Genomic DNA, 27834 nt, shown 5'->3' with positions numbered 1-27834 from the left:
CATTCATGGATCATGAGAAAAGACAATGGGAAATGGTCCGCAAGGGCAAAGAGGGTTCTGCCCCACCAAGCTCAGTCTGTCAATCGGGGGTGGCTCCACCTGCTATTGGCTGTGGCTTCACCTATCATTGGCTCTGCCTCTGCCTCCTATTGGCCTCCCTGCCTTCTGCCCAACCTGTCACAATGGAGACCAGCCACCACTGAAAATGCTTATGCACGTTCCGACACAACCATTCCGCCGCTGACCAATTTATTATCCAGAACTCCATTGCCAGATGACATGGCGTGAGCAAATGTAAACAACTAGTTCCCATTCATTAGAAAAGCCAAATTGGGATGGAAGAACACAAAGGAGCCTCAGCTCCAATGATAACGAAGAACACAACTTTGAAGTTGTAGCTAAATTGCATTCTCTCGTCCTTCTGCCGCCGCCTGTGAAAACTCGGCAAAATTGGCCGAGCAGCGATTAGTCCATAATTCTGTATGTTCAAATAGCTTTTGGTTATTACAAAGCAGGAAATTTCAAAAGGCTTATAGGCTGACATTTAAAAACTGGTCGTAGGGCAATTGTGGGAGGACCTTCATAAGAAAGTTAAATATGTGTTTCATAAGTCTGTTGTTGCTGAGCCAGGATATTTAAATAATGCAAGAAAGGGACTGATTCCTCCATCACTCCTCAAGAATCTCTGGCCCGCTGGGTCCAGGCTGTGGCTTCGGCCTAACCATGATGGTGGGGCCTTGGTTGTCCTCCAGTGCTGCTGGAATGAGGCATCAATTTTGTCCTTCTACGAACCCAGAAACCCATAATCCCTGATCCATGCTGATTGGGAATGATGGCAGCTGCAGTTCAAAATGCCTGGATTTTCCCAGGTTGGGATAAAGCTCTACTACCCTTAACCCTTCTAGACCCAAGATATACCTCTAGCTCCTCCTTGTACATTTTATGTTCCCACCAGTAGGTTTGTACATCTGTGCTCTTCCTTTCTCCCTCCTCCCATCTCTTGTTTTTCACCTCTTCCTGAAAGATAGTTGCAGTGCTGTTCGTGTGATTCATCTTTTGGTGGGGCAAGTCATGCCCCCCTTGTGGGTCATGGGACCCAGCGGTTCAAGACCAGGGGGCTGGAAAACCCAGTATTCTGCTCTTTTGCAACCATACAGGTTCTCTCTATATTAGTGCTCCGTAAATAAATTATGCTTAAAAGGGGTGGGGGAAGTAGCTGTGGAGTTCGGGGTGGGGGGGGAGTGGGAGATGCATTTCAGCTTCTGGATTCTTCTAAGCGAAGGCTTAGCTCTGAGTAATCAAAATTGCTTTGGTTGGGCGCGGAGGCATTAAAAGCCTTGTCCACTAATTGAGAGAAGCGGCTCCGGCGATGCAGCCTTGCCCTCTCGTTAGGCGAACTCGCAAGTTCTATTTGTCATCATTGCTTGCCCGTCTTAATCTAACAGTACTGCTGGTGCAAATTAATGGTAATTTGTTATGACACACTGTGTCCTTCGAGTGGAACAACAATATGGAACTAATACCGCTCCTCTCATAGCCCCTTGCCAGCTCCCTCCATCTCTCCCCACCCCGGATCTCGCCCACTGCTGAAGACATCATCCTGACTTAGCCTTCAAGCTGCTCTCTGCTAAAAGGGGTGTCAGGATATGTTATAGCTTGACTGACAGAGACTACCCAGTGCACTTCCACTGACACGTTCTAAAGGGATGTGTAGCTAGCTCCAGGGCTAGTCTTTTCCAAGCACCTAGTTGCTATTTCTAATATAGATATAGGGGCTTTCCCCCCAGCTGGAACGGTGTTCTGGTATCTCTCAGCTGGGCCCCCGAAGTGGGGGGAGAGACCTGACCAGCCTCTGGAAAGTCCTGCTGTGCCTCCGGCTCATGAGGAGACCCTCCCCAGAGCCGGAAGGGGACATCCTCTATGGCAGTGGTGGCCAAACTTGGCCCTCCAGCTGTTTTGGGACTACAACTCCCATCATCCCTAGCTAACAGGACCAGTGGTCAGGGGTGATGGGAACTCTAGTCCCAAAACAGCTGGAGGGCCAAGTTTGGCCACCACTGCTCTACAGGCTCTGGAGAGTGAGGGTCTCATCATGAGCCAGGGCTTTGTTGAGGCTCTTCAACCTCACAGGCAAAGCCGCACCTCAGCTGAGCAAGTCCCAGTGATGCTCCAGCTCACATGAGCTGGAGAGGTGAGGTGGTGGTGGGCTTGTTAAGCTGCTCAGATATGGGGAGGAAGGCTCCCCATACCTCAGCTGAGCAGCATCAACAAGTCTCTGGCTGGTGAAGAGACACCCCCCCCCCCAAGCCTGACGAGAACCTCTGGGGTGGGTGTTGTGAGGGAGGTGAATTCTGGGACCTTTTTGTCTAGGGGAAAAAAGCACCAAATACAGATAGAGATACACAGGTACAGATGTGGGCATTTGTGCACAGTTTCCATATCTGCCTTGCAATTGCCATCACCTGACAGGTTTCCAGAACTCACCTAGTATTTGTAGATCATGGTGGTCCATATCCATGCAGGGGGCTTCTGTTGATGCATCTGGAGAGAATCCCATACATTTTAATTGCAGGACGGTTCCGTACATTGATGGCCTCGAGCCAACGCAGAGCAAAGCACAGCTACTATGGCATCACATTGCAGCTATTTGGGTGGGTGCGGGGTTACTAGAATAGCTATTGTCATAACCATGGGGGCTGGGTCCAAGGAACTGCGCTTCCGGAATACATTGTGTAAATTAAGTACATTTGCATAAATGTTTGTAATTTGCAGACTTGGCAGTAGAACTGGATGGATCACTAGTTCTTGTCTGTGTCTCTTTTCCATATTTTCACCCATAAGTCTGTTTCATCTTATTTCCTCATTAAACTCTCTCTCTTTCTCTCTCTCTTTTTCTCTGTCTCTTTCTCTCTTTCTCTTTCTCTCTCTCCCCCCCCCCCCGTCCATAAATTACACACAAACACACAAATGCTGTTAAATACATGTTTTAAAGCATACATTTTCTCCAAATACACACTTTTAAAAGACCTCTCCTGGGGCTTTTTGAGTGAATAACTGTCACAGTATTTGGAGAAGTGTGAAATCCAACAATAGCTATGTACCGATCCACAAATTATTCTGGGAGGTATAGCTCTGGCCTGCTCGTATTGGAATGGACGAATAACGAATTCCTCCAACATCCCTCCTTGGCAGTCCATATTTTATTTTATTTTTATTTATTTTTGTGTGTTCTAAGAATATATTTAATACTGTTAATTCTGTAGCACAAAATAAAACAAAAACAAGCTATGATGATCCCCACAATAAGGCTTAAAGCATAACACATTATTGCCTGAAATTCAAATGATACTTCAATTATGTAAAAATGTTTGCACAGGGAAGACTGTCTTTTAAGTACAAGGCCACCTCCCCCCCCCTCTGCAAAAAATAGGTCTGGATTTCTGCTTCTTAATAGCCACTTTCCTTAGCCTAGATTGTCTATAATAATAACATCTGTATCTTACTTTTAAGTATCCGGAGGGAGTGCTCTCCACCTTTGCAGTAAGGTAAGCCAGTAAGGGGCCCAGGTGGCGCTGTGGGTTAAACCACAGAGCCTAGGACTTGCAGATCAGAAGGTCGGCAGTTCGAATCTCCACAACGGAGTGAGCTCCCGTTGCTCGGTCCCAGCTCCTGCCAACCTAGCAGTTCGAAAGCACAAAGTGCAAGTAGATAAATAGGTACCGCTCCAGCGGGAAGGTAAACAGCGTTTCCGTGCGCTGCTCTGGTTTGCCAGAAGTGGCTTAGTCATGCTGGCCACATGACCCGGAAGCTGTCTGCAGACAAACGCCGGCTCCCTTGGCCAATAAAGCGAGATGAGCGCCGCAACCCCAGAGTCGGTCACGACTGGACCTAATGGTCAGGGGTCCCTTTACCTTTAAGCCAGTATTAGCCACCTCCATATTGCATATGGAGGTACCGAAACTGAATGCTTTGCCCAATGAGTTCATGGCAGAGGCAGTATTTGAATCAGGGGCTTCACGATTCACAGCTCAATCTTTTAGCCACTATGTTCTTATCTATGCTAAGTGCTCTACCATGAGCCCTACTGTTAGGTTGTGGGTGAACATATCAGACGACACAGCGATTCTTCAAGCAACTCTTGTTTATTCACAGGCCCAGAACAGAACTGGGCTGAAGGGTTCAGCCAACCTGCTTATATAGAGCTCCACTAGAACGCAGCAGTAACCACTTTCTGTAACTATCCAATCACTGAACGTCACTTTCAATTCCTTATTTGCATATGTGGACCTGAGTGAAAACTATCTACAGTATCCCCCTCCTGGCCCAGGGTTAGAACTTCAGTACATAACACCTACCATTCTATCAATCTTTGGTTCCTGTCTCCATTGGAACTCTGTGTGCCATCATTTAACCCCTGATATGGTGTTGCCTTTGCCCTGATTTGCAATTATTGCTTTAGTTGAGATTCCTGCATTGCAGTGGGGCTGGACTAGATGACCCCCAGGGTCCCTTCCGACTCTACAATTTGTGGTTCTATTATTCTATGTTTGACTTGGTTCTGCTAACGTTCACCTGGCGGTTGGCCTCTGCTCCTCCCAGGCGCCTCCGCTCTAAATTCCCTTTATACCGAGACAGCCTGACTGATGAAGGTATCACAACTCTCTCCCGACACCTCTGTGATTATTTCAGAGCACCTGAACTTTGCTGAACTTGGGTAAACACATCTTTAATTTATATTGCATGCAATTATTTTTTTATTACAGCTGGAGTGCTAAGTGTAATCAGGTGGCTATTGTATAATTTAAACTCCAGGTGATTTTTATTTAATAATAATAGCTTGCGTTCCTATAGAGCCTCGCATCCCCAAAGGGATCTCCACAGCACTTTGCCAACTTAACAATCAAAGACGTAAAAAGTAAAACACTGATTATAATTAACACAATCTAAGTAAGCCGGGGCCTGTTCCTGCTGCTGCTGCTGTTTATATTCAAAGGGATGCCACCGAATTTAATGACAGGAGAGCTGGGCTGATGCAATTTTACCTAGCTTGGGGTGTGTGTGTACAGAAACCCCCAACGCCCCCCACCCCATTTTGCTTCTCTAATGTGTTCTTTGTGAGGAAGAACCTCACATTTTACATCAACATTTTGCCATAGATTAACTTTGGTGATAGCTCAAGTCCTGGACCATTTCAGCATCGCCCAGTGTATAGCGAGGAACCCGTGACCCTCCAGGTAGTATTGTTGGACTACAGCTCCCATCAGCCGCAGCCAGCATGGCCGATGGTCAGGGGTGATGGGAGATGGAGTCCAATGACATTCAGAGGGCCACAGGTTTCTCTGCCCCAGTTGTAAAAGGTTTTTCACTGATTCCTGGGCAAATCATGATGGTGGTGAGAGGCAGAGCACATACATAGCAAGCTTTGCCTTGCCTGCCACCACACAGTGATGTATTCTCTTGGTCCTGGGAAGCTGTTTGTTTATTTACTATCCTTTTATTTTTAAAGGGGCCCTGATCATGTAAAGATTTCTGCAGGTAGAACTCAAATGCAATGAGGGATCTTGGGTGAAACATGAAGTAGGTGCCCTCTTTGTAACATGATGTATGGAATTATTGTTTGGGGGGTGGGGGTGGTTGCTTATTTTAATTGTGTTGTGTTTTAATATGCTGTAATCTGCCCTGGGTAAGAAATATTTCTCTTCTTCTTCTCATAATATTTTAATTATATTACTGTCATACCTTATGCTAAGTTTGCTTCAGGTTGAGCGTTTTCAGGTTGTGTCACGCGGCGACCCGGAAGTACCGGAAAGTGTTACTTCTGGGTTTCACCGCTCACGCATGCGCAGACATGCAAAATGACATCACGCGCATGTGCAGAAGCGGCGAATCGTGACCTGCGCACGTGCGGACACGGGTTGCGTTCTGCTCATGTTGCGAATGGGCCTACGGAACAGATCCCGTTCACAACCAGAGGTAGCACTGTATAGTGTTTTGCAGTTGTTAGAATCAGAGAAACATAGAACTGGAAGGGGCAATTGGGGTCATCTATTCCTTTTTTTAAAAAAATAAATAATTTTTATTGATTTTCCAATAAAAAACATCCAATCAACATATCCAATCACAATCCAATTAAAACAAAAAACTAAAATAAAAAAAGACCAAATTATAATCCAGATTGTAATTATTGATTTTTCGGGGCTCCCCATAGTCTGGACCCCCTATGGGGGGGTCGTCTATTCCAATCCCCTGCAATGTAGGAAACTTTTCCCCAACGTGGGGCTTGGAGCCACGACCCTGAGATTAAAAATCTCCTGCTCTACCAACCCAACTATCCTAGCTGCTGTTATCATCACCGTTTTCACTTGATTCAGATTGTAGTGAGTCCCATGGAAGTAACCTCCAGTAGCTCTGAAGTGGGGATACACATTTCACAGGCACCAATGTTTTCCCATTAAATGTTTCTCACCACCACCACTGGCTTTGGCCCAGCCCTGTTATTTTTCAAAAAGGCATGACTAGAACTGGAATGCCTGGTCTTGCAAATTGACCGGGCTGGCCCTACCATTAGGCAGAGCGGGGTGGCTGCCCCAGGCAACAGAACGCCATAGGCTGATGGCAGAGACAAGATGAGGAAAGGCAGAGCTGTGTGCACTGCATGGTTTATGCTGCAGCCACTAAGTTCCCATGCTGTCCTCAGGCAAGGTACAACCTTGCCCAGGCCTTGGCCCAGTATACCTGAAGGAGCGTCTCCACCCCCATCGTTCTGCCCGGACGCTGAGGTCCAGCGCCGAGGGCCTTCTGGCGGTTCCCTCATTACGAGAAGCAAAGCTACAGGGAACCAGGCAGAGGGCCTTCTCGGTAGTGGCACCCGCCTTGTGGAACGCCCTCCCATCAGATGTCAAAGCGATAAATAACTACCTGACATTCAGAAGACATCTTAAGGCAGCCCTGTTCAGGGAAGTTTTTAATCTGTGATATTTTAGTGTATTTCTGGTTTTTATGGAAGCCGCCCAGAGTGGCTGGGGAAACCCAGCCAGATGGGCGGGGTACAAATAATAAATTATTATTATTATTATTATAACCTGTGACGTTAACATATGAGAGTGCTGGGGATGAAATAGTTAAACAAGTTACCCAATCAGAACCCAGGGGGTGGAGTCAGAGGGACTATAAAACTAGCTCTGGGAGGGGCGAAGGGAGGAGTTTGTTGGGAGTTGGGTGGTTGGTTGGAGTGGGAGTGAATTGGGATAGACTCTGTGCGTAGGTTGAGTTAGTGTAGCGAAAGAAGCTGAGTCAGGAACAGTTAGGAGCTAGGAAGACAAGTAAATATCTGAGAGATGATTTAGTGAGTGAGAGCAGGTAGCATATGTTATAGGTCTGGATAGGCACCCCAGGATTGTAATTGACCGATACCATTTATAAAACCAATCGCTTTTTAAACTGCAATAAATAAACAGATTTTTTTTGTTCCAATTTAACCCTGACTGAACTTAGTATTGTCCCAGGTAGGGCCTGGGTAGTGGCAGTGAGAAATAAAGTGGTGGTACAGGGATCAATAGATGGTGAAACGTCCGGGGACCCTGTGTGATCGCCACACAGTCAAACCTTGGTTCCCGAACAGCTCCATTTTGGGACGTTTCAGCTCCCGAATACTGAAAACCTGGAAGTAAATGCTCCGGTTTTCAAACTTTTTTTGGAAGCCAAACATTCGACGTGACTTCCACTTGAGTGCAGGAAGTTCCTTCAACCAATCGGAAGCTGTGCCTCAGTTGCTGAATGGTTCAGAATTCGAACGGACTTCCAGGATGGATTATGTTTGACAACTGAGGTTTGACTGAGGCAGCAACTTCTGTGCATGGAAGTGGACGCATTCGTTTGTCCTGCATGTTAGGCATCAGACTGTCTTGTGCCTCAAAAACTAAGAATGGGGGAAAGAAATTTAGTTTGCATTCAAAAGCCAAGCTGCCTAACTTTCCAAAACAGTAAGAGAAACAAAATATTGCCATCCTGCAAAATTCGTACTTCTTCAAATTTTGCAACGCAGTTCACCAGCCAAGTAATGTGTACAAAAAGGCATATACTCTGGTAAAGTCTGCACAAAATGCACGCATCAGTGAAAACAACATACAATAATGCATTATTTTAGGGGGAAAGGCTTTGCGAAAATGCGTGCATTAGACCAAATTGCACAAAAACAGGAGGCGTCTATCAGGAGGAATTTGTACTGAATTTGTGAATTTTTACGAGGACTTCCGAAATACTGCAGATGGATGTAGAAATCAGTTTAAGATTGGGAAAGCTTGAGAAACTGAAATTGACAGCTTCACCCATCGCTAGTGAAAAATGAATGTGAGATGTGAAGCTTAAGGGAACCAGGCAAAGGGCCTTCTTGGTAGTGGCGCCCTCCCTGTGGAACGCCCTCCCATCAGATGTCAAACAGATAAACAACTATTTGACTCTTAGAAGGCATTTGAAGGCAGCCCTGTTCAGGGAAGATTTTAATGGTTGATGTTTTATTGTGTTGTTAATATGTTGTTGGGAGTTGCCCAGAGTGGGGTAAACCAATCAGATGGGTGGCATGTTGTTGTTGTTGTTGTTGTTGTTGTTGTTGTTGTTGTTGTCAACTGAGCCTCCATTAATTCTCAGATTGTGTTGCTTCATGTTCCACACTATGCACTCCCAAACCAAGCCTGTATGGAACCCCAGCCGTCAATTTCAACCCATGAATCCCAAGCAAAGTGTTGGCAGCATCTCTTCATAGATGTCAAACATTTTCAAATCTCTTCATAGATGTCAAACATTTTCATATCCATCCTGTTCAGTTAAATAAATAAATAAACCCAGCAAAATCAGTACCCTAAGAAGGTAATGAGGGGTGTTGTTTTTCAAGCAGGCCAAATAATTTAACCATAAATTTGGATATGAGGCTGCATGCACCTTGCCATTTAATCCAGACTGACCTTGTCTGGGGGAAACCTGTTTGTAAGTAAAAAACCAAAACCAAAAAGACTGATGCCGGTGTGATATCTCAACAACTTGCTTAAAACTTAAGCCGTTCTCTGGAAGGGCCCTGATTTCAAATGTAGGAGTCTTTGTTTTAAGACTGCATAAGTGCTTTTCAGAACAGCAGTCTGAAATCAGACGACATGGGTTATGGATCAGAGCTATCTACATGTTAGGTTAGATCTGACATGAATTATGGAATCAAGTGCCATGGTTCTGGAAGTTTCGCTCCAGACCACTGTGCATTATTTCATAGCAAGCAAAACACATTCAGAAAGAAAAGGTGGCACTTCTTCACAGATGGGACTGTGATTCAAGCCTGTCTCTAGAGGGCAGGCAAATATAAGATAGGCATATAAGGTAGCAAGTGAATTTCCTGAACAGAGCCAGATCTCCGTAATTGCATATCAGATGTAAGTGAGTTTGTCGACTCCCAGAGTCCTGAATTACTTCACAAGGCAGTGAAGAGAAGGACTATTCGCTGATCTGAGAGGGAGGAGGAAGCAATAGATTGTGTGTGGAGAATTTGTAGCGGTATACCAGGGAGATTGCCCCTTAAAATGATAGAGTTGAATCCAGATTACGTTAATTGAATTCATTCCCCTTGAAACACATGGAACTTCAATTAAGTCAGGACTAACTTGTCTCGTTGGTTTCAAGTGTGCAATTTAGGATGCAACGAGTCATCAGTAATCCCTAAAAGCAATCCTCTTATTTATGTTTTTGCAAGTTCTTTGTTCTAAATTGGCTGCAGTTCATTTCTGGGCCCAGACTAGTGCTTAAACCCTAAACTACAGTGGTACCTCGGATTAAAAACTTTATTCATTCCGGAGGTCCGTTCTTAACCTGAAACTGTTCTTAACCTGAGGTACCACTTTAGCTAATGGGGCATCCCAATGCCACCATGCCACCACCACACAATTTCTGTTGTCATCCTGAAGCAAAGTTCTTAACCCAAGGTACTATTTCCAGGTTGGCGGAGTCTGTAACCTGAAGCGTCTGTAACCTGAGGTACCACTGTACTTTATCCCCAAGTATCTGAGAGACTGCATCCCTATAGGCCCTTCCCTCAGGTGTTAAGATCAGCAGAAGGGGCACTCTGGATAGTTCTGCAAACTCAGAAATTTGGAGGTGGCCCAGGAGAGGGCATTCTCTGAGGCAACTCCTCAGTTGTGTAGTTCTTTTCCTACAGAGGTACATTTGGCACCTTTACCAACTGTTGTTGTTTAGTTGTTTAGTCGTGTCCGACTCTTCATGACCCCATGGACCAGAGCATGCCAGGCACTCCTGTCTTCCACTGCCTCCCGCAGCTTGGTCAAACTCATGCTGGTAGCTTCGAGAACACTGTCCAACCATCTCGTCCTCTGTCGTCCCCTTCTCCTTGTGCCCTCCATTTTCACAACATCAGGGTCTTTTCCAGGGAGTCTTCTCTTCTCATGAGGTGGCCAAAGTATTGGAGCCTCAGCTTCAGGATCTGTCCTTCCAGGGAGCACTCAGGGCTGTATTCCTTCAGAATGGATAGGTTTGATCTTCTTGCAGTTCATGGGACTCTCAAGAGTCTCCTCCAGCACCATAATCCAAAAGCATCAATTCTTCAGCGATCAGCCTTCTTTATGGTCCAGCTCTCACTTCCATACATCACTACTGGGAAAACCATGGCTTTAACTATACGGACCCAGCTTTCAGCAAATGCTGAAGATGTGCCTCTTAGCTCCGGCCTTTGACACTGTGTGTTTTTAGAACTCACCCTATTCCCACGACTATGGTTTGTTTAACTGCCTTTAATTATGGATGTTAAACCCTGGCAAGAGAGAGGCCCTGGGGGTGAGTGGTTCCTGCGCCAGAGAAATGGATCAGTTGTCTGTCCTAGATGGGGTTGCACTCAGGAGTGGGTTCATGGCCTGAGGCTGCTTTTGGACTCATCTTTGTCACTCGGTGGTCGCAAGGACAAGGAGTCCCTTTTACCAGCTTCAGGAGATCAGGCGGTTACAGGTATTCCTGGACCATGATAACGTGGCCACTGTGGTCTTAGTACCCCCAAGACTGGATTACTGCAATATGTGTTCATCAACGCCAAAGACTGATAAAACAGGTCTATTCCTATAGATGTAGTATCAAACAAGACCACAAGCACCTTAAATCGCCGGAGAAGATGGAGTTCAGCAGCATGGATCTCTTTTCACTGAGAACAAGTCCAGAGTTGCACTTATTAACCTAAATGTGTGGAGGAACCCACAGTCCAGTCACCTTCCACTCATTCAACATAACATATGGAAACTACTACTGTGCTTTCATTTTTAAAAAAAGAAAACCGATTTTATTTTATAAAGCAAAGGGGAAATATATCCAATGACAGTAACGGTGACAATGCATTAGGAAAAAGCAACATTTCAGAAAAGGAAAGAGGCTCTATCTCTTCTTTGTTTACGAAAGCGTGACACTGTTGAAAAGAAGCTGCTAGTTTCACACTGTCATCCGCAAAACTCATGATGTGCCTACAAGCAAAGTGCAAAGAATGTCTCATTTGTTCACCCAAGGGAGGGGGGGAGTAGTGCATGGTCTGTGGTGTATAAATGGCTTTGGGTTTAACTCTTTGGTAGTTTTGTTCCCATCCTTGCAATCTCTAGAGGCGAGAACGAAAAAACCCACCAGCGTGGACAATACAGTCAGATGGGATGCATATCCTCTCTGCTTATTTTTCATTTCACCTTCCCATAAAGAGTTTGAGGCAGTTTAGCATTATGCTGTACTATCAGCCACTGATTTGTGTGCCTGCTGAAAGATCTCTCAGCTTTCAGGCTTGCTTCTGGTCAGCCCCACTTTAATCAGCTGGCAGAGCCATTTTATGCCAATGTTGCCAGTTTCTCAACTGGGAATCCATGAGTCAGGGTGCTTTCAGGGTGCCCCATCACCCAGAAGACATCTGAAGGCAGCCCTGTTTAGGAAAGTTTTTAATGTTTAATGCTGTATTGTGTTTTTAGTATTTTGTTGGAAGCCACCCAGAGTAGCTGGGGAAACCCAGCAAGATGGGCAGGGTATAAATAATAAGTTGTTGTTGTTGTTGTTGTTGTTGTCGTCATCATCATCATCATCATCCAATTCTTCAGTCTAGCTTGGAGGTCTATAGCTGACATCCACAGTAAGGTCTCTGTTGTTGCCCTCTCCTAAATTTTTTACCCATATGCTCTCAATCTGCCTTCCATGCTCCAGGTCATGGATGTCTTCACAAGCCTACATATCCTTTGCATATAATACTACTATTGTGAAATTGCTTTGAGGTGCTTCTACAGGAAGTTATTCATAAATGGAAACAACAATAATAACTCTGGAGAGGCACAAGAGCCCTGTCCTCTCTTGCATCTGGCCACTCTTGATGAAGCTGATGTGCATGAGCACAGAGGGATGGAGAACCTTGCATCAAATATTCTGCCTCCCTTTCCACTTTGTGCCTCCATAGATCAACTGTCCTTAATAAGTCTTTAGTGTGTGCCTTTGTAAGGCATTTGGAGTTCATTCATTTTGTTTTCATAGAACAATTGACCGTTTAACTCATGGGCAGGCAAACTAAGGCCTGGGGGCCGGATCTGGCCCAATCACCTTCTCAATCCGGCCCACAGATGGTTCGGGAATCAGCGTGCTTTTACATAAGTAGAATGTGTTCTTTTATTTAAAATGCATCTCTGGGTTATTTTTACATGAGTAGAATGTTTAAAATGCATCTCTGGGTTATTTGTGGGGCATAGAAATTCGTTCATTCCCCCCCTCCAAAAAAATATAGTCCAATCCCCCACAAGGTCTGAGGGACAGTGGACTGGCCCCCTGCTGAAAAAGTTTGCTGACCTCTGATTTAACTGGTAACATGGTGTCTCTCTCTCTCCCCCCCTTTCTTCTTCAGTTTCAGAAGCAAATGAGGATATAAAAGACAGGAGTGGTGGAGTGGTTAAGAGACAGTGGTCAAGCTGGGAAGCTCAACAGGTAAGTCTTGGATTTTCTGCTTTCAGAAATGTACTTTAGATTAAAACTAGGCTTGGGCCTAGTGGGAAAACCCCAAATATTGGAGCACCTATCTCTTCAAGAAGTAAAACCCAGCCATTTTAAATTCCATGTGCCTTATTGAAAATTGTCCATTGCTTAACAGTGAAAATGAGAATGTGGGGGTAGATGGTCAATGGAACAAGAATGAACCAGGCAAGTGGAAATTATAGATGTAAGATTAGGTTCCATTCTGCATGTTTTGAATGTAAGCTGTTACACAAGGAAGTCACAAAGGTTTGGGGCTTGATCTTGTGTGATCCTTTGTTTAGATCTTGTTGTCCGTGTTTGGTTGTGTGGCTCATGGGAACGTTTTTCTTTCCTTCCGTGGTACAGATTTCCTCTGAACTTCTTATAAGCACACACAAAAAAGGATGTTTATTAAAGGCTGAAAATGTATGCTTTGACTTCATTGACTTTCAGTTCAAGACTTTAGCATGCTTTTGGATCAGCTTCTTCGTTCATGCGTTGGCTGGATGTAAAAACAGCCAACTCAGTTGGCTATAATGTGGAAGGGAAATGACCTCTATTGCACCTGTTCTACCTCATTCAGATTTCCACACATCAGTCTTGTTTTTAGTTGTCATGAGTATGTATACTACTTTTGCTTAGCTCATGGTTCCTGAAATATGGAACATAATCTACCAAGTCTGGACTTCAGATGCAGCAAGAGATGCCTGATTTGTCTCCTGGAGCTGAGGTTCCCAGGAAATATAGAGAAACAGGGTCCTCTCAGGCTCAGGGTCCTTCCTAATTTCTGCCTTCTGTCCAGGGCACATGGGTCCTTCTTAAGCAGCTGCAGGGGAGATTGGGTAGAGAGTACCCAAGCATTTTCTCAGACCATGGATGGTTCCCTCAGGAGTTGACAGTGTGCAGTATTTAGGGGACTCTGGTTCATGAAAGCTTGTGCCGCATTAGATTTGATAGTGTCTTGAGACTGAGGTGCCACAAGACTCTTTGTTCTACTTGTTTTTACAGCAGAGGGAAGGGAGTGAGCTGTTTTGTGTGGCTGGTGGCACACAAGGAGGCAGGCAATCCAGTCTAGCAGGCACCCTTTTCAAAATGCGTTGGACAATGGTGCGAATGCCCATGAAAGCCATTTCCCAATGATAATTGAAATCTTAGCCATTTCAGAATGATTTGCCCATCAATTCTGTTTGTTTCACTGTCTGTGCCTGTGCGTGCAAATTGTGGAGAACGCTCTCAAACGTATATAATTTTCATATAATCCTGTACATCTGCAATTTAGCTTCTAATTTGTTTCTTTGTAGTATTAAGCAGAGACAGTGGTTTATTTTTTAATGACATAAAAAAAGGTTTTCTCTCCAGGGGTTTTGACCCGTGTGGCAGAAAGAGCTTGTGTTTCTTTTTCATCATCAAGACAAAGACTGAATTCTTTCTTTTTGTTAAAAAAAATATGAAGTGATTAAAGAGAAGAATGTTTCCCCTGAGATAAGATACATTCTTTGTTTTTTCTTCTTCCTTGTTTTCTTTCTCTCATCTGTATGTCATTTCTCTTTGTCCTCCCACCCCACCCCCAGTGTGGACGCCTCCATTTTAGGATGCTTACCACTGTGGTTATAAATATAGGAGTAACATATTGAGATCAGGATCAGGACACATAGAATTAGTCATATTATTCTGCTTGCCATATAAACGCTCAGGAACTCAGAAAGAGAGCAAAATCTCAAACAGGAATACAGGAGGTTTGCAGAAACTTATCTTGCAGACAGGATTCCCCACATTTGTGTTATGCCATCAGCTGGGATGGAGAAATTGTAGCCTTCCAGATGTTGTTGGCTACAACTCCCATCATTCCTGACCATTGACCATGCTGGTTCAGGCTTTGGGCCAACTGAAAATATTTTGCTGAATGAGGTGAAGGACAATATAGTATGTGTCCTCCTGGTTCATCCGTTTCTCATACAGAGGCCTTATGTTTGTATAAGAAATGACTATCTAATGTAGCTCTTTGCTGGAGATGTGATATGGACAATGCTTCTTTGAAACATAAGCTTCTACTGTGTCCCACACTTGCTAAGTTTTGGGAGAAAGTGATGGACTATAGAAACAAGACACTATGGGAAACTTAAGATTTTCAGAGGTGAATATGCTCTTGAACTATATACCCATTATATGGAAATTGACAGCAGCACGGCGAAAATGGATTCTACACACCCTAATGGTGGCCAAGAGACTGATACTGATGAATGGGAAGAATAGAGATTCGATTCTTCTTAAACAATGGCTTGACAAAATGACAATATTGGCAACACGTATGAATGGGCAGCTTCTGGACACAGACTTTCTTTGGATAAATACAATGATATTTGGAATGAGTTTATTAGGTTATTGACTTAATAAGAATAAGAATATACACATCTGAGATACAGCACCGAGGGCCTTCTGGCGGTTCCCTCACTGCGAGAAGTGAAGTTACAGGGAACCAGGCAGAGGGCCTTATCGGTAGTAGCACCTGCCCTGTGGAACGCCCTCCCACCAGATGTCAAAGAGAAAAACAACTGCCAGATTTTTAGAAGACATCTGAAGGCAGCCCTGTTTAGGGAAGCTTTTAATATCTGAAGGACTATTGTATTTTAATATTTTGTTGGAAGCCGCCCAGAGTGGCTGGGGAAACACAGCCAGATGGGTGGAGTATAAATAATAAATAATCATATATTTATTACTTGTCCTCACTCACTTTTTCTCTTTCTTCCCCCCCCCCTTTTTCTAATAAAATATTAATATACAGAAGCCAACTAGAGTGGCAGTTAGATCTTACTTCAGCCCTGGCAACAGCATTGTGTCCTCCACTACCACCAAGGGCTCCAGACTAGTTAGGCAAATCAGGCAATGTGGCACACAGTGCTCTAACTGAGGGATACAGCTGGGACTTGGGAGCAGCAGCATTTGCCACCTGATGTGGTTGCCTTGTTGTCTAATGGTAGGGCTGGCCTCCTGGAGCTGATGGGAGTTGCAAGTCCAGCAAGATCTGAAGGGCCACAAGTTCTTTGTCCTAAGCTGGAGTCATCAAGGTCATGGAGCAGATACCTCACCCTTAACCATCCATGGACCAAACTAAGGCATTTTTGGAAGAGATACTTTAGTAATGAGGGGACCACCTGCCTTCCATAGTTGATATCAAGGGGGCGGATGGTACAGCTGTTGCACATGTTCAGATGTGGATGCACAGACACACATGGGGCCTTGGCAATATAATATAAAAACCCTCCAACTATCCACCCATCTGTTGTTAACATCCCTCCAGCATTGGCAACCACCAACATTTCCTTGCTAGCAACATAAGATACAGTTTCAGTGGCTCGTGACTAGTTCTTGTGTTCAGACGGAGCCTCGTCTCAGAAGAGATTGCCCTATTGCTCATCTTTCTCTTGCCCGTCTCATGGGATCATGGCAACAGGCAAGGAAACATTGCTTGCATTTTTGTTTTTTTGTTTTTGTTCTGCATCATGCTTACTTGTTGTAGCATTCCGAATCTCTTGGACAATGTATTCGCATCAGTGAGTTATCTTTCATTTTATTTTTTCACCGGCTTCAGCTCTAGAAATTTTTGTAGTGGAGCCATATCAATGCTTGTTGCATCAAAAGTAGAGGATTACCACTGCTGAACACTCTGTGTCAAGATGCTGTTGTGAGGATCAGAAGCAGCTGGTGCCTAGCGGATGATAGTTTTATCCACTTTAAGCCCTACCAAGGGTTTACCATATGGCTAGGCCTATGCTATAGCATACTTTGCATAATGGTTAATCCAACCTTTCCTTCTGCCCCCTGCCCTTTTTTGCAGCAAGAAATGCATTGCTCCTTTATCTCTGAAGTAGACCAGCCTAAATTTCTCCTCCTTCTTTAACTCTTAAACCTCACATTCTACTCCTCATCGGAAGGGATCCAGGGGTCATCCAGTCCAACCCCCTGCAATCCAGGAATCTCAGCTATACCATCCATGACAGATGACCATCCAACCTCCACTTAAAAACCTCCAAGGAAGGAAAGTCTACAACCTCCCAAGGGAGACTGTTCCACTACCGAACAGTTCTTACTGTCAGAAAGTTTTTCTGTATGTTTGGTCAGAATCTCTTGAAGCCATTGGTTCGAGTCCTACCCTCCAGGGCAGGAGGAAACAGGCTTGTGCTCCTCTTCCTCCTTGATTTTTGAAAGGGAGGGTGATCCCTCCACTTCTCTTTAACATGAGAGCAGCCTTGCTAGTTCAGTCCAATGATCCATCTGTCACGGCTAAAAATTGGCCGCTTTTTCTTTTATGCTAAAAGAACTAAGTCAGCATGAGTCAGCGGCCTACAATGACTCATGCAACCTTTCACCAAATTGTACCTGTATATACAGAGTGGTCAATGTTAGTGTTGGGTGTAGGTTGGTTGGATGGTAGAAAGCTGGTTGCGTTTGGTGTGTGTAAAAGCTGTCGGTCGTGGTTGGAGAAGAAGACTTCTTAAGGATAAAAGCAGCAATAGTCTGCAAGAATACTCTTTCTCAAAGGCTCTTTTGTGCCAACTAAGGTCTGAGGACTAGGCAAAGGAGTAAAAAGGAGGTCAGAACCTTTTCTTTTTCAAACACTGTCACCATCTAGCCTGGCATCCTGTTATCACAGTGGCCAACCAGATGCCCTGGTAAACCCTCATGCAGGGCCCAGCCAACAACAAGAGCCGTCTTCCCTAGTGTGCTCTCCAACAACTAGTATTCAGAAGCATCACTGCCTCCAACCATGGAGGCAGGCGTGGCTACCAGGCTTAGTAGCCATTGATAGTTGTGTTGTATTTCCAGAGAGGAAGGAATTCACAGGCCATATGCACGCAAAATGTACCACCACACTTAATGACTGTGTCAGTGCTGGGTAGGATATCTTCTTCTTCTTTGGCGATCACTTGTAGCTGAATAAGATTGTCTTCCATAAACACGTTTTTAATAGTGAGTCCATAAGTGACTGTGGAGGCCAGTTCTGGATCCCACGCCTTTCCACAGTGGGGACATTGGTTTCTGGGTGGGAGTTGATCATGGTGTGGATTTGCCAAACGTGCCTTCCTCTTAGCACGTTTCTCCCTTGTGTCCTGAGTTTGAGTGTCTTCAAAGCACATGACACCTGTTCTCCAACTGGAGCGCTCGCAGGCCAATGTTTCCCAGTTGTCAGTGTTTCTGCTACATTTTTTTAGACTTGCCTTGAGACAGTCTTTAAAACTCTTTTGTTGACCACCAGCATTACGCTTTCCATTTTTAAGTTCGGAATAGAGTAGTTGCTTTGGAAGACGATCATCAGGCATCCACACAACATGACCAGTCCAACGAAGTTGATGTTGAAGAATCATTGCTTCAAAACTTGTGATCTTTGCTTCTTCCAGTACACTGATATTAGTTTGCCTGTCTTCCCAAGTGATGTGTAAAATTTTCTGGAGACACCGTTGATGGAATCTTTCGAGGAGTTGGAGATGGCGTTTATAAGTGGTTTATAAGATGGCGTTTATAAATGTTTCACACGCATACAGTAAGGTTGGTAGTACTATAGCTTCCCTATACAGGGCTGCCTTCAGAAGTCTTCTAAAGGTTGTATCTCCTTGGCTCAGGGGTCACATAACTCCATAACCCTCCAACGTTCCTCTAATAAAAATAGGGACATCCTAAGGGAAAGCAGGACATTCCAGAATCAAATCAGAAACCGGGATGGCTTCTGTAAATCTGGGACTTTCCCTCGAAAATAGGGACACTTGGAGGGTCTGTGACCTCTACCTCTTCTGAAGCCACATGGATGCTGGTGCCAGGAGGTCAGATAGCCACTGCTGGCCTGATGACTGCTACTGATTACACCCCCTCCAATGCTGTGGACGGAAGCTGACCAGACTAATTCCAACCATGGAGAAAGAGCATAACCATCATTGCTAGTAGCCATTGAGAACCTTGGCCTCCATGAATGTGTTCAGTCCTCTTTCAAAGCTATCCAAGTTGGCCCCATGGAGTTTTGCATACAGAAGGTCACAGGTTCAATCCAGGCAGTGCTGGGAAAGATTCCTTCTCTGCAGTCCCGGAGAGCTGCTGCTGCCAGTCAGTGTTGACATTATTGAGTTAGATGGACAATGATCTGACAGTATACGGAAGTTTCTTGTGCTGGAGTGAAATGAAGTAAATTAGAAGTGGTTTGGAAGAATATCCTCCGTGTGTGTGTGTGTGTGTGTGTGTGTGTGTGTATATATATATATATATATATATGCAGGTTTTGGTGTCCTCGGGTGTCTTCCCGTGTAAAAGTTGGGGTGTCTAGGCGACGTTTCGACGAGGTCTCACTCGTCATCTTCAGGCTGGTGCTTTCGGCTTCTTGTTACTGGAACAGAGCAGGATCTCAGTGTTTGAGTTCCTATAAATACTGTAGAGGGGGTGTGGTGTATAGCCTCCAATGTTCTGGGCAGAGAGGAAGTTCCCAGGCTAGTGTGCCTTTTCTTCTTTTGTTCCTTAATTACTTGAGAGATATCTTGAGTGATTTCTTGAGTGATATCCTGAGTACCACTTAGGTGGGTCATTAGGTGTGGATTAGTTGTTAAAGTCTTTGTGTCTTGACCTCTTGAACTTTGTGAAGAGTTTTCCTGAGAAGATGGCTGTACTGTACTTAGTTGTGCTCTGGCTTGGCTTCGTGTATAGGGGCGAGCTGTGGTTTTGTGGCTTGTGTCAGCCAGATCTGTGTAGGGATTGCAGGGGGGTGCAGCATCCGGAGGTGCCACCATGGATTGGCTACTGGATGGTGTCTGTAATTCATCTGTGGAGAGGGTCTGGGTTTGGGTCTGGTGTGGTTGATTGGTGTTGGCGTTCTGTGTGCCTCTGGATCTGGTGTCAGTTTTTGTGGGGAGGGCTAATTTCCAGATGTCTGGCAAGCGGGATGTGTCGTCACGCTTGTTCATGTTGTGAGGGTGTTTCTCTATCTCGATGGCTTCCATGATTATTCTCTTGTGGTGATGTTCCGTGTTAAAGAGCAATTTGGAATCTGCAAAATTAATTTCGTGTCCTGTTTCTTTCATGTGTTGGAAAAGAGAGGAAGTTTTTTCTTCTTTTTTGACGGCATTCTTGTGTTCTGCGATACGTGCATTTATTCGTCTGTTTGTTTGTCCAATGTACGTGGCTGGGCAGACTTTGCAGGGTATTTCATAGATCCCTTGGTTTTCCAACTGGATTTTATCCTTGGGGTTTCTGAGGATATTGGCTATTTTTTGGTTGGTGCAAAAGGCTGTTTTGATATTGTGTTTATGGAGGATTTTGCTAATTTTATCTGTAGTGCCCTTGATATAAGGAAGGAGGGCCATGCCATTGTTTTCTTCTGTGTCTTGGTTTTTGGGGGGTGTTTCCTTTTGGATTAGCTTCGTAATCCTGTTTTGCTGGTATCCATTGCACGTATCGCAGAACACAAGAATGCCGTCAAAAAAGAAGAAAAAACTTCCTCTCTTTTCCAACACATGAAAGAAACAGGACACGAAATTAATTTTGCAGATTCCAAATTGCTCTTTAACACGGAACATCACCACAAGAGAATAATCATGGAAGCCATCGAGATAGAGAAACACCCTCACAACATGAACAAGCGTGACGACACATCCCGCTTGCCAGACATCTGGAAATTAGCCCTCCCCACAAAAACTGACACCAGATCCAGAGGCACACAGAACGCCAACACCAATCAACCACACCAGACCCAAACCCAGACCCTCTCCACAGATGAATTACAGACACCATCCAGTAGCCAATCCATGGTGGCACCTCCGGATGCTGCACCCCCCTGCAATCCCTACACAGATCTGGCTGACACAAGCCACAAAACCACAGCTCGCCCCTATACACGAAGCCAAGCCAGAGCACAACTAAGTACAGTACAGCCATCTTCTCAGGAAAACTCTTCACAAAGTTCAAGAGGTCAAGACACAAAGACTTTAACAACTAATCCACACCTAATGACCCACCTAAGTGGTACTCAGGATATCACTCAAGAAATCACTCAAGATATCTCTCAAGTAATTAAGGAACAAAAGAAGAAAAGGCACACTAGCCTGGGAACTTCCTCTCTGCCCAGAACATTGGAGGCTATACACCACACCCCCTCTACAGTATTTATAGGAACTCAAACACTGAGATCCTGCTCTGTTCCAGTAACAAGAAGCCGAAAGCACCAGCCTGAAGATGACGAGTGAGACCTCGTCGAAACGTCGCCTAGACACCCCAACTTTTACACGGGAAGACACCCGAGGACACCAAAACCTGCATTCCTGTACCCGTGAAAATCTACGAAAGCATATATATATATATATGCCAAGCAACTTCAGCCCTATGCAGAATCCATCTCTTCACACGTACCAAACTCCTTCCAGTTCATAGAAACAATAAAGAAGCAAAACCTACATCCTAATGACCTACTTGTGAGCTTCGATGTTGTATCTCTCTTCACACAAGTGCCCATTAATGAAGCCTTGACAGCTATTCAAAACAAATACAATCCCCCCGAATACATCTTGGACCTGACCAACCACTGCCTAACCAACACGTACTTCATCCACAATGGACAAAGATACAAACAGATAGAAGGAGCACCTATGGGATCACCCCTCTCACCGGTCATCGCAAACCTGTACATGGAACACTTTGAAACCAATGCTTTAGACAAGTCAGAACACAAACCCAAACTTTGGCTCAGATATGTTGACGACACCTTTGTAATTTGGCCACACGGGAAGGAAAAACTGGATAGCTTCCTCACACATCTCAACAACTTACACCCCAAAATACAATTCACTATGGAAATAGAAGCCAACAACCAACTTCCCTTCCTTGACGTCCTAATCTACAAAAAACCTGATGGCTCCCTAGGACACACTATCTACCGGAAAAAAACACACACCAACCGCTACTTACATGCACAATCACACCACCACCCTGCACAAATAAACTCCGTAGCCAAGACTCTCATCTCCAGAACCAAACGCCTGGCTGACAAAGACCACTTGACAACTGAGTTACAGAATCTCTCAAACGTGTTAATTGCCAATGGATACCAGCAAAACAGGATTACGAAGCTAATCCAAAAGGAAACACCCCCCAAAAACCAAGACACAGAAGAAAACAATGGCATGGCCCTCCTTCCTTATATCAAGGGCACTACAGATAAAATTAGCAAAATCCTCCATAAACACAATATCAAAACAGCCTTTTGCACCAACCAAAAAATAGCCAATATCCTCAGAAACCCCAAGGATAAAATCCAGTTGGAAAACCAAGGGATCTATGAAATACCCTGCAAAGTCTGCCCAGCCACGTACATTGGACAAACAAACAGACGAATAAATGCACGTATCGCAGAACACAAGAATGCCGTCAAAAAAGAAGAAAAAACTTCCTCTCTTTTCCAACACATGAAAGAAACAGGACACGAAATTAATTTTGCAGATTCCAAATTGCTCTTTAACACGGAACATCACCACAAGAGAATAATCATGGAAGCCATCGAGATAGAGAAACACCCTCACAACATGAACAAGCGTGACGACACATCCCGCTTGCCAGACATCTGGAAATTAGCCCTCCCCACAAAAACTGACACCAGATCCAGAGGCACACAGAACGCCAACACCAATCAACCACACCAGACCCAAACCCAGACCCTCTCCACAGATGAATTACAGACACCATCCAGTAGCCAATCCATGGTGGCACCTCCGGATGCTGCACCCCCCTGCAATCCCTACACAGATCTGGCTGACACAAGCCACAAAACCACAGCTCGCCCCTATACACGAAGCCAAGCCAGAGCACAACTAAGTACAGTACAGCCATCTTCTCAGGAAAACTCTTCACAAAGTTCAAGAGGTCAAGACACAAAGACTTTAACAACTAATCCACACCTAATGACCCACCTAAGTGGTACTCAGGATATCACTCAAGAAATCACTCAAGATATCTCTCAAGTAATTAAGGAACAAAAGAAGAAAAGGCACACTAACCTGGGAACTTCCTCTCTGCCCAGAACATTGGAGGCTATACACCACACCCCCTCTACAGTATTTATAGGAACTCAAACACTGAGATCCTGCTCTGTTCCAGTAACAAGAAGCCGAAAGCACCAGCCTGAAGATGACGAGTGAGACCTCGTCGAAACGTCGCCTAGACACCCCAACTTTTACACGGGAAGACACCCGAGGACACCAAAACCTGCATATATATATATATATATATATAAACTTGGAATAACTTTTCCCTTAACTTGAATATTATAGTCTCATTGGTCATAATCTCACTTTCCATTCAAATAACTGGAGAGCCTATATATATATATATAATATGTTGCGCTGTTATTTCCTTTGAAGTTAAGGTCAGGCTGTTTCTTTCCTTTTCCCCCTGCCTCTGGCAAATCTTTGCCTGCTTAGAGGATGATCCTTCATATTTTTAATAACTTCTGATATATATATAAATAATGGCAACTCAAGAGATCAGCTTACTCTTTGGCCATGGGAAAAAAATCCTCCTCTATTTCTTATTCCACGTCTCTCAAATGTGGTTATCCACATTGTTAAAAGGACCAGTTCCCCCCGCCCCCCCAATCTGAAATCCAAAGAATGAAGTGTAAATCTTACAGTTTTGCTTTGTAAGTCATTGGGGGGGGGTCATTTGTAAGTCATTGGGGGGTGGGGAGATTGGAACAGAAATGTAATTTTTTAAAATAAATAAATAAATGCCAAGACTCCTTGGATTCTAGTGCTATGAGTGCAGGGGAGAGAATAACTTTTTTTCCCTATCCACTTTCTCCCCTCCCGTCTATCATGATTCCACTTCCCTTACTCACCATTCGTTCTCTAAAATTAAAACCCCCAAACATGGTAGCATCAGGCTTGCTCCTTACTTTGTAACGCAGAGTTGGTCTGCCAATGAGCCTGGAGACTGAAGCCAGCTCCCCATAGAGCGCGTCCTTGGGGATCCTGCCACCTTCTATTCTGTCGACACGACCAAGCCAGCATAGACATCGCCGAGACAGGAATGTGAACACGCTGGGAATGTGGTCTTGGGAGAGCACAACTTGGTTGAGACTCTGTCCTGCCACGTGATGCCCAAAATCTTCCCAATGCAATGCCTTATTTTAGGGGGAATTGCTTTAGGGAAAGAAATTTGCACAAGAACACTGGTGAGTTTTCGCAAAGACTTGCTTCTTTTTCATTGCAAACTGATGCGGAATACTGAATTCAGGATTGGGAAAAGGAGAAGTTGAGAGAAATTGAAATTGCCAGATTCCTCTTTCCCTACACGGGGTCGCCCTCAGCACCAGAGAGTCTGCCCATGGTAAGAGTTGGACCATGGGTAGGCAAACTAAAGCCCGGGGGCCGGATCCGGCCCAATCACCTTCTCAATCCAGCCCACGGACGGTCCGGGAATCAGTGTGTTTTTACATGAGTAGAATGTGTCCTTTTATTTAAAATGCATCTCTGGGTTATTTGTGGGGCCTGCCTGGTGTTTTTACATGAGTAGAATGTGTGCTTTTATTTAAAATGCATCTCTGGGTTATTTGTGGGGCATAGGAATTTGCTCATTTTTCTTCAAAATATAGTCTGGCCCCCCACAAGGTCTGAGGGACAGTGGACCGGCCCCCTGCTGAAAAAGTTTGCTGACCTCTGAGCTGGACCAGGTAGTCTCCCTCTATTCTATGTTCTCCTTCTTGGTCTGTGGTTCTATTTCTTTTTGGACCGCAGGGAAGCCAGAGAGAGAGAGAGAGAGAGAGAGAGAGAGAGAGAGAGATTGTCTTCATACTAACAAGAAAGAGCTGGCAGCATAATTCCCGAGGCTTTGCACAAACTGAAGAGATTTCAGTATTCTTTCTTTTCCTTCCTTTCTTTTTTTCTTTTTGTAAAGAACGCATCTATTGTGAACACAATTATAAGCTTTCCTGCTTAAATCTGACCCATCAGAAAGACATGCTGCCACCAGTATCATTAGCAAGTAAAGTGTTGATAACACTAGTCAAACGCACAGCAGACTCCTGGCTCTTTCAGCGTCTGGACTAGCTCCCAATATTAGGAACGGGGCTCCGGCTGCCGTCACTTCTCCTGTGCTAACATACGCCCTGCCATTAGCAGTCTGAAGGCAATTTTAATAAAATACATAGGCCTGCCGAGTTGGCCTCGGAAGATAAATAAGCAATGCGGAAAAGAAGCTTTTGTTTAAAAGTAATTATTTAAACTATGTATTACAGGTAATTTCCCTCCACCAGTAAAGCAAAATGCTATCAGAATTTCAATAATGTTTTTTTGTGTGCGCGTGTTGCTTATCTAGATAACACGATATTGTCATTTCAGGGAGCTTAAAATGGCTGTTTTATTTCCATTTCTGTCAAATGGGAGGCTAAATAGGGCCTGAACACACATTTAAACATCATTTGTTTGTTAAATTCTGGGGTGGACAGTTCTGTTTTCCTGATCCTTTTTATGGTAATGCAATGATGGTTGTTTCACAAGCCTTTGAGTTGATTTATGAGGCCAGGGGAGAAGTGTTGGCCAAAAGAGCAGCTTTGCCCCCCCCCCTCACATCGCGCAGGCATAACACCTTCAGGTTTAATAAAAATATCATTAAAGAATTTTATCTTGTAGTAAAGTCCAGTCACAGGGGTACTTTAAAGAGTCGGTTTATATACTGGGAAGCCACAGAAACAATCATTTCTCTTGATTGTGTTCCTCTCCTCTAAAGAAACAAATATTTCTTTCCAAAGTCAGGTGAAGATGTGGCTTTATGTTCCCCACTCTATCCACATGCCCTGCAGGCGCTGACAAACTTTTGCAGCTGAAGGCCCCATTTCCTTCCAGGCTACTTTTTTGGGAGGCCACATACCTGGGCTTTGAACTTCTGGGGAGGCCTTTCTCTCAGTCCTGCCACCTTCTCAATGACTTTTGGTGAAGACATGGGAGAGGGCCTTCTTGGTGGCTGCTCCCAAATTGTGGAACTCCCTCTTATGGGGGGGAGTGTTGGGTTAGGACCTGGGAGACCAGGTTCAAGTTCTTGGGCCAGTCACTGTCTCTCAGCCTAAACTACTTCACAGGGTTGTTGTGAGGACACAATGGGCAGGGGAGCGTCATGTCAAGCTTTGTGGAATCAGCTTCCTCCCCCCCCCCCCCCGTGGCAGTAGAAAAGGAGATCAAACGAAAGGAACATCTTACCAGTTAGAATATTTAATAATCACAGCAAGAGAACAAAGAACCCGTCTCCTAGAAATGGCGGTGCTCCCAGTTAAGGTTCACACCCCCTCTGTCCCTATTAATCTACGTCATTCCTACGTCTTGTAATCTGAGCTTGTACCCTCTGCGCTTTCTGTTCCCAGACTTTCTGAGCTCTTTGTGACTTTGGGGAGGGCGGTGGAGGAATGCTTTCCAGAGACTGTGAATCTGCTAACCCTCTCTCTTCCAGTGTTTCTTCTCCTAGCTCTCCCCTACTCAATATTTCCCAGCTTCTGCCTTCTAAACTATGCCCCTCTGCAAACCACTGTTCCAAATCTATACTGTCTTTCTGCTCCTGGATTCAGGATCAAGGGGAGGGGGTGGCTCTTACCATTCCTCTTCAGTCCAGCCCTCCTCACCATGGTCCCTGACAACATCACTTTGAGCTCCTTGGAGGGAAAGGTGGCATATCAATGTGAAAAATAAATAAATAAAGCCAGTGGCAGAGACTACCCCTTTCTCAGCCTATTGCATTGACACGTCCACCGGTGGAAAGCAGATTGATTTTTTAAAATCTAAAATTGGCATGTGGCTGAGCCCACAGAACTATAGTAGCTGCCATATATTGGATGGGACCATGGCTCCATGGTACAACGTCTACTGTGTATGCAGAAAGTCCACAGGTTCAAACCCCAGCATCTCTAGGTAGGGCTGGGAGAGGGATTTGGTGCTGACCTTTAAAGCCCTTTACAACCTTGGTCCAGTATACCTGAAGGAGCGTCTCCACCCCTATCGTTCTGCCCGGACACTGAGGTCCAGCTCCGAGGACCTTCTGGTGATTCCCTCACTATGAGAAGTGAGGTTACAAGGAACCAGGCAGAGGGCCTTCTTGATAGTGGCACCCACCCTGTGGAATGCCCTCCCATCAAATGTCAAGGAAATAAACAACTATCTGACTTTTAGAAGACATCTGAAGGCCGCCCTGTTTAGGGAAGTTTTTAATGTCTGATGTTTTATTGTGTTTTTAATATTCTGTTGGAAGCCACCCAGAGTTGCTGGGGAAACAGCCAGATGGGTGGGGTATAAGTAAATTATTATTATTATTATTATTATTATTATTATTATTATTATTTGCCTTAAACACCGGAGAACCAAAGACAGTGTAGAAAATACTAAGTGAGATGGGCCAGTGGTCTGTCTCAGTATAAGAGTTAGGACACTCTCTCCATTCCCAATTTTAAATAGCTACACATTTCTAATAAGTGGCTGTGGAGTGTTCCAAGAAACCAAACATCCAATGCAAGTGTCTGTTCACCACCCTGAAAGTGTTCATATGAACTCTCCTGAATCAGTAAAAAAGGACCAAGCGCTCATGGCTTCCCACCCCAGTGGCATCCCTGAGAGCCGCCCCACAATTCCCCCCTCCCCCAATAAGCAAAATAGTTGCCGTTTTGTTCCTATGGGACGAGGTTGAGAACAGCCACAAGTTCACCATCAGCTAGGGATGCCTTGTACCACATCTGACCATCCGGTCTAGCCCATCAGTTTGTCGACACCAGCAGCAGTGAGCTTGTGGTCCTCCAAATTTTGCTAGACTACAACCCCCATTGCCCTT

At 44.8% G+C, this 27834-nt stretch overlaps 1 protein-coding gene and 1 long non-coding RNA gene across 5 annotated transcripts in view; one reads left to right on the top strand and one right to left on the bottom strand.

Annotated features, from left to right (window-relative positions):
* LOC309352041 overlaps positions 1–27834 on the bottom strand; it is an 802957-nt gene that overhangs the window by 209492 nt on the left and 565631 nt on the right. The gene's annotated exons all lie outside the window — the stretch shown is intronic.
* Positions 1–27834, top strand: part of SOX5 (SRY-box transcription factor 5) — a 767649-nt gene that overhangs the window by 183575 nt on the left and 556240 nt on the right. For 2 of the 4 annotated variants that reach the window (XM_081879776.1, XM_081879777.1), the window contains exon 3: positions 12899–12978. The gene's annotated coding sequence lies outside the window, so the exon portion shown is untranslated. Of the gene's footprint in view, positions 1–277; positions 481–12898; positions 12979–27834 lie in introns of those variants that run through there. The other 2 variants (XM_081879779.1, XM_081879778.1) reach the window with 2 other exon arrangements.

The sequence above is a fragment of the Podarcis erhardii genome, assembly GCF_964252035.2.
Source record: "Podarcis erhardii genome assembly, chromosome: 10".
NCBI lineage: Eukaryota > Metazoa > Chordata > Lepidosauria > Squamata > Lacertidae > Podarcis > Podarcis erhardii.
The sequence above is the reverse complement of the archived record's forward strand: the minus strand, read 5'-3'. Positions and strand labels throughout refer to the sequence as shown.